Source organism: Pogona vitticeps, chromosome 3 (assembly GCF_051106095.1).
Source record: "Pogona vitticeps strain Pit_001003342236 chromosome 3, PviZW2.1, whole genome shotgun sequence".
NCBI classification, from domain to species: domain Eukaryota; kingdom Metazoa; phylum Chordata; class Lepidosauria; order Squamata; family Agamidae; genus Pogona; species Pogona vitticeps.
In genome coordinates this window covers 47,876,316-47,884,331 of record NC_135785.1, presented here as the reverse complement: position 1 = coordinate 47,884,331, position 8,016 = coordinate 47,876,316, and positions in this window count along the sequence as shown.

Below are 8,016 nucleotides of genomic sequence, written 5' to 3'. Positions count from 1 at the left end.
AGAGCATTGGCAAAATAGGGTTGTAATGGCCAATCCAACTTCACAGTTTCTCTGTCCTGTTTTAGACTTACCAAAATTGCCAGACCATTTCCAAAACAGAACCCAATGTCTGATTCATTGCCCTGATCTGGGGTGGGGAAGGTAGAGTAGAGTAGTGGAGTGTGGATAATTGTAGCAAAGCTGTCAGTGTCTAGATAGTGTCACAGGTGGCATATCAACCTAAACTGATGACAGGCAATCTGAAACACTGAAGCCACCTGGGTCTCTAACAGTGCTGGATTAAAGAACACCCACAAACTATGAACTGTTTTTTAGGTTGAATGGCACACAGCTGAGCAGATTAACCACTCAATAAAAGCGCTTCAATATTATTTGGATTCAATATTATTTGGAGCCTCGTGGTGCAGTGGTAAAACTGCTGTACTACAACTAAAACTGTGCTCACGACCCAGGGTTCAATCCCAGGTAGCCGGCTCAAGATTGACTCAGCCTTCTATCCTTCCAAGGTCGGTAAAATGAGTACCCAGCTGACTGGGGGGGAGGCAATGTGCAGCCTTGTAAAGCACCCAGAGAGTGCTTGAAGCGCTGTGGGGCAGTATATAAGCAGCACGCTTTGCTTTGCTTTGCTTTAACTAATATACAGCCTATTACCATGCCCAAAGTGGAGTTCAGAATACCTACTGCCTTTCACCTAGGATAAATGAAAAGGGAAAAAAAAAAGCTACCTGAGGCACCCGGCATAGCCAGCGGGGACGGCTGAGGTGACTGACGCCGAGGGAGGCCCGGAAGGAGAAAACTAGAAACCAGGCCTTCTCAGCGGTCGCCTCTCGGCTGTGGAACACCCTCCCTACTGAAATCCGGCTGGCACCTCGCTGGGTGTTTTTAAAAGCCAATTAAAAATGTGGCTATTTAAACAGGCCTTCCCCCCCAGTCAATTAAGCGATTTTTTTCTTTTTTCTTTTTCTTCTTTCTGAGTTTTGCCATCTTGGAAACATGCTGGTTAGAATTAACTGTAATAATTGTATTATATATGTTTATTTTAATGTGTTTTAACCTATGTAAGCTGCCCCGAGTAGACGTAGTCTAGAGGGGCGGGGTAAAAATCGAATGAATAAATAAATAAATAAATAAATAAACAAACAGACAGACAGACAGACAGACAGACAGACAGACAGACAGACAGACAGACAGACAGACAGACAGATAGATAGATAGATAGATAGATAGATAGATAGATAGATAGATAGATAGATAGATAGATAAATAAAGCTGGATGTTATCTGCACAGTGATGATGCCTCAGTCCATGCGCTATATTGTTCAGTTTTAACAGCATGGAGATGAAATGGAGACATGGGAAATCCCACACGGCTTCCTTTTATTGTCCAATATAGGACGATACCCCCATTAACAACTTCTGGAATCCTATGGAATCATCTCCTAGAAAAAAACCCACTGCAACATAATACCTGTGACCTGCACTCAGAAAGCCAATATAGAAGGATGACCATAGCCAGTCATATCAAATGAATGCAAGTTGTCTAAAAGAGCTAACAGAGCTGCAGTTCCTTTGCCTTTCCATTGACACAAGGTTGACCAAACCAGTTTCTATTCTAGAAAAAGCCTGATTGAAATGGATCCACCACAGTAGTTACATTCCATAACACCTGAGGCTAGACATCATTATGGTTATTCTGACTTCCTATGTGGCAATGATGTGTTGCCTCCAAAGCAGACCTCAATTTTTTTTGTAGCTGACATATTAATCTCTTTCCTCTACTACTTTTCTGTATACATTGTTTAAAATTATCAGCAGTAACAGTCTTTGTTTCTTTGTGTCTTGTTAGGATGGCCAGATCATTCTAGCTTTGGTTGTTTAATCTGTTCTGTGACTTTTGGTCATAATTATTTCTCCTTAGTGTTTTTTGTTGGCCACTCTCTCGATCCAGGAAATTTTTAGCATCCTGTGATGTAGAAGTTACAATACAAGAACAACAAAAACAAAATTTAATTTATTTTGACATTAACAAAAAGATAACAATCAGAAAAACAAAATGTTTGTATTTATTTTTTCAGTTTTTTTTTTTTAAAAAATAAATATTGCATTTAGCCTTCTTAATTTTAGAACTGAAGAGATGGAAAGGACCCTATGGATCATTGAGTCTAGCTCCTGTCAAGGAGGCATAGTGAGGGAATCAAAGTCCCAATGTCTAGCTCCACAGCCAGAAACCTACCACATGGTAGGCAGCATACTAAACTGAAGCAGCATCTTGCTTCTTAATTTGGCCAAGAAACTTCAGAGGTTCTATATCACTACCCTCTGTTCTGTCCTCTCAAAATACTTTGGAGTATTGAACAAATAATTTTCTTAGAGACCAAGCTAAGCCCACTTTTACAGTGCATCCTGTTAATAGCCATTGGAATTTGGGTTTCACAATACCCATTGAGATATGACAATAGCACTTTAATCTTTAAATCTGGCTACCTTATATACTTTCATTATGGCTCATTTGCCAAGAATTCCTTTCATGAATGATTACATTGAAGCTCGGTCGCTATCAAATTATACCATCTTGGAAGAGTGATAACATGAACCTGACATCAATTTGGTTCATATGTTTAGGGATGTTCTAAAATTGTGCAGTTTGGAAAATATTTGAGAACCAAGAATAAATGCTGGTTACCAGTGCAAATGTGTAGACAATAAGTAACAAAACTTATTGTTTTGTCTACCTAACTGAATCTCATTTTAATACTTTTATCGTGCAATATGTACTATTTATCTGGGTCTTGCCTCAATATCATGTGTTGTTGGCCAAATGTATTATTTTCTAATACTATAAGTCCCATATTCTCTATCACTAGATTTCTAGATTACTGATATATTGAATCTCTCTTCTCAGGATACCTTTGACACCCTCTCTTAGATATGCAAGGGTACATTTCTCCTACTGAGGTGAAAAGTTTGCTACTGTTTCTCCTTTATCACCCCCCTGTACACCGTTATCCTATTTCTTCATTTTTAAAACGTTATTCTCTTTTGTCCCTTATTTTAGCTACACATTCTCTGTGTAATGTCTCTCTCCTTTTCATCTGCTCTTTGTCAGTATTACAAGATGTGTTAGTAATACAAATCTTAATTATAATATTAAAATACTACTGCAAAATTCATATACAGTTGTAGTGCATTGTTTTAGCTTATAAACATGTCATAAAATTACGTACCAAATAAAATGAATTATAGTTTGAATATAATAAGGATTTGGAGAAAAGTTCTCCATCTGTCAATGATGATATGAAAAGCAGATGCTTCTTCTTTCTAGTCATTATAAAATCAATCACATCACTTGGGTTTGTGTTAGTGTATTATGCTATTTTTGGCTGCTTCCAGGATAAACTTGGGAACAGGATAATAAGATTATAAGCCAGGATAAGGCAGTCCCACTGGCAAAGAAGACTCATTAATAAAAATCACAGAGTATTTACTTGCTCTTAAGTCACACCAGGTTGTAAGTAATAAGTACTGGAAAAGGAAATAGCAAACACAAGCCAGAGGCACCTGGGAATAAGATTGGACTGCTCACAGAATACAGACTACCTACTTTTCAAACAATATTAATAAATCTGTATACTTAGAAAATAAAGTAGAAAAGGATATAAACTGTGACTGTATGCCTTAGATTCTTCAACAACAGAGTGCAAAGAAAGAGTCCTGGTTCAAAAGTGAACTGGCTCATTATCTACTGGCAGTCACTGGATAATGGTGCTGCCAGAATGCTGGACATCCTCAACTCAGAAGCTAGAAAGAGACATATGTGTATAAATGGATTCAATATGTGAGCTCAGGTTTTTGCCAAATCAAGCTAATCATAAATCACAACATGAACAGAAACAACCTTCAGTCATTCCCAAGCATGTGGCATACTAAGACAGTTGCTTCCAAGGACAGATTTCATGTGAGGAAGTAGATGCAATTAATTAGTTAGAACCAGTCACAGCTGGGACAAAGATGTCAGAATACAAGCAATTCATTTTATGTTCCATCATTAAATATTTTGCAGTAGCGGCATGATTTTAACCTCCTTTTTCAAGGCCACAGAAAATGGCATGCGGTTTGCAATACCATCGGAGTTAGCTGTGCAACACAATCCTGCTGTGTGCAGGGGAAAGAGATTCATTGAAATTGCCATCCCTGCTTGCTCCTTTGCAAACACTGCTGTGGGGCTGCCAGATGCTTTTCAGAGTTCAACAAGAAATAAAAGCAGTGGATAAACACTGTGTAATAGAAATACATTAAAACCTCTTTTTGACAGAACTTGAAAGGCCTTGTCCAGTTCTCTCAAGGAGTGGGAGAGGATAAACTGCTCTGTGTGCCATTATGAATGTAGGACTTAGATTCCCTCTGGAGTTTTGTTATTGCGGGGGACAGCAATAAAAACCAAGGCTTTTCTTTCCCCTGGCATCCTCATACTGTATGTGTGTGTGTGTGTGTGTTTTCCTCCTTTCCTTTTGCTTGTTGGAAAGATGCCTACGGGCTAGTCCATTAATGGAAGACGAGTGCATTGGTTCAACTCGTTCTAAAATTTCCGCAACAGCTTACATGAATACTGGGCATTTGTGCACCAGAGAATCTGGGAGCATCATTGCCAACAGCAAAAGTCCCCACCCCTTGCAGAAATATGTCAGTACACAAATGAGAGCATTAATAAATAACGAAACACTTGAGGTTACTTGTGGAAACCAAATGGCCTGCTGAATAAGACATCTGAAATTGTTCTGTGTTACAGAATTGTGGTAGTAACACTGGTCTCCTTAGAATGGAAAGAAATGCAAATGGCTACAATCTAGAGGAGCTACTCAGCATCCCAATCGTGTGGCATCATTCCATAATGACACATACACTCAATCCTTATACTAGTGTAACAATGTTTCAGTGAAGTTTCGTATACTTAGCTGAGTGATGAAACAAAGGATTGAATAATATACCAAAAAAAAAAAAAAAAAAAGAAAGGAGGGGAGCTAATCTACGTAGCAATTAAACTCCTCCACTTTGCCTACAGCTTTGAGAAACAGCTGGTGGAGCAGCTGTATGGGAAGATATAGCGTGCCATGATCTCAGTCTGATTCTTTCATAGCACCTTAGTGGCTGGACTGTCCATGAGCTTGGGCTTTATTTGGGGGTTCAGCTGTCACTTGCCTTCCACTCCATGATCACTTCTGATTCCCCCTTTCCTCAATTAAAATTACTGACCCTCTGTTTAAAAACTGAATGGGATGCAATGTTCTGTTGTGGTTGTTGCTCTGCCACAGAACTGAATAGCAGCTCCTTGCTCCACAATTGCACAGACATCCTGATTTGGTCCATTTCTGCACGTTTGTTCAAAGACATGCCTAGTTTACATAATAAAAATGTGTTTGTGTGTGTGTCATAATGTAATCTACAAGGATTCTTCTAAGATATAGTCTGCTTTTAAATATGGTAATTTATATGAAGAGATGGTGTGGAAACCTCACGTGTGTAAAATGGCCCATCCTCCAAAGGACAGCGAGGGGACACCATACAGGAGCTTTTGTCTGAGGAAGCAAATCTAGGGTATATAGCATAGAACAGTAGAATAATTTTATCAGTTATTTTCAATCAGTGGCTGAAATTTTGTGCAACATACTTGGCTTAAGGCTGACATTATCATTCTTAATGCACCAACACATCTGGCAATAAGGTTTATTCAGTGGCTGATTTCCTCTGGTAGTTAGTAATCAACATATTGATAAAATATGGAGACATTCTTTTTCTTCTTTGCAAAACGAACAGTCTAGGAGACATTTCCAAGACTTTTCTAAAAACATTATCTGAAAATATGGCCAGAAAGACTAATCTCTGAGCCATCACCGCTAACCCCCTTCTTTTCATCACCTTCCTTTTATGAATCAAAACAAATTCATCCATATTGAAGAATGGGAGCCTGGGAATTCACATTATTTAAAAGATCTGCACTTAGGTTTGAATCCATTTTTGGCTTTATCCAATCCTGACTTCCACCAAACAATTCATTTTTCCATCTGACCCTTCAGTTCTATTCCAGATACAGTGGTGCCTCGCTAGACAGTTACCCTGCATGACAGTTTTTTCGCTAGACATTGACTTTTTGCGATCACTATAGTGATTCGCAAAACAGTGATTCCTATGGGGGAATTTCGCTGGACAATGTTTGGTCCCTGCTTCCCAAACTGATTTTCGCTAGACGACGATTTTGACAGCTTCCTCCATGCTCGCAAAACAGGTGTTTTGGGGACCTAAGCTTCGCAAGACAGCGATTTAAACAGCTGATCGGCGGTTCGCAAAGTGGCTTTCCTATGGCTGATCTTCACTAGACAACGACGATTCTTCCCCATTGGAACACGGTTTCAATGCATTCCAATGGGGAAATGCTTTTCGCTAGACAATGATTTCGCTAAACAGCGATTTCAGTGGAACGGATTATCATCGTCTAGTGAGGCACCACTGTAATTCATCCTCTCTCCTCCTTTGAATTACTTTAAAATTGAAAATTTATATACTTTTCTCATAATGTCATGAGCGCAAAATTTGTTTGGGAAATGGTTCATAGAATCCTAGAATCACAGGGTTGGAAGGGGCCTGTAAGTTTCATCAAGTCCAGCCCCCTGCTTGACGCAGAAATCCAAATCAAAGTACGTCAGCCAGATGGTTGTCTAATTTTCTCTTGAATGCCTCAAGGATTAGCACACTCACCACCACCTAAGGTAAATGGCTCCACTGTCATACTGCTCTAACAGTTATAAAGTTTGTCCTGACATTCAGCTGAAATCTGGCTTCCTGCGACTTGAGTCCATTATTACATGTTCTGCAATCTGGGATGAAGTAGAATAGATCCTGCCCCTCTATGATAGTCTCTCAAATATTTGAAGAGTGCTATGATATCTCCCCTGTCTCCTTTTTTCAAAGCATGAACATGCACAATTCTTTAATTTTTTTCTTATAAGACTTGATTTCCAGTCCCCTAATCATCCTTGTTGTTCTCTGAACAAAACAAAAAATAAACAGTTTGGAGCCAAGGGGTGTTTGGTTCAAGGAATCTGACAACTTTGTGAGTGTAACTTTGCTTTGGAGCAGGCAACATTGTCAGAAAGAACAAAACTGATGTCAAACTGATTGCAACAAATTTAAACCATCTCTGCCAGGTGAACAAATAAAGATGATTGCTCAGTCAACAAAGATGATTCCACAATAGGCTTCCCTGCATTCACCTTTACATCCTGTAGTCACCAGTCTTTAATCTGAATTCATCTGTGCCCAATCTAATGTAAATTGTGAGGTAAACAGCCAATGTACTTGTCTTCAGAGTGAACTACTGAAAGGACAAAGTACTGAAGGAGGAAGGTGATGGCTTCCTTTTCTCTGATGAAGATTCTATGTTCTGTTTTAAATTTATGTGTCCCCCCCCCAACATCCTGCCACTGTTCCTCCAAGGAGCTTGGGCCAATATATGTGGTCCCTTCATAAATGTTATTTTCACAATGTTTTGAGTTCAGTTAAGCTGAAAGCTCTTGAGCCCAGATCCTACTGAACTCTATTCAGACTTCATAGATTCTTTTAAGATAAACAGTCTCTTCTGTGACAGGGGTCGGAAAATTGTAGGCATATAAGACAGACAAAGGACATTATAGCAAAATACAGATGGTTAATTGTGGCGGACAGCCCACACGTCATTCCTGTCAGTCATTTTAGAGCTCTAGTGCAGGAGCCTATGACAGGACAGGAGGGGCAGAGTCAACAAAACTGGGAGAGACAGAGAGGGAGTTAGGGAAAAGATTGTGAAGTGTTTAGACAAGAGATGTGTTAGAGAATAACAGTCAGAATATATTGAGACCTTGATTAAAGTGAATTAATAAATGCAAGTTTACATGTAATCAAATCCACATTTATTGAATGAATAATAAAAGAACATCCATGATTTTTCTTCCGTGATTTACCTTCGTTTGTTTAGTTGTTTAGTCG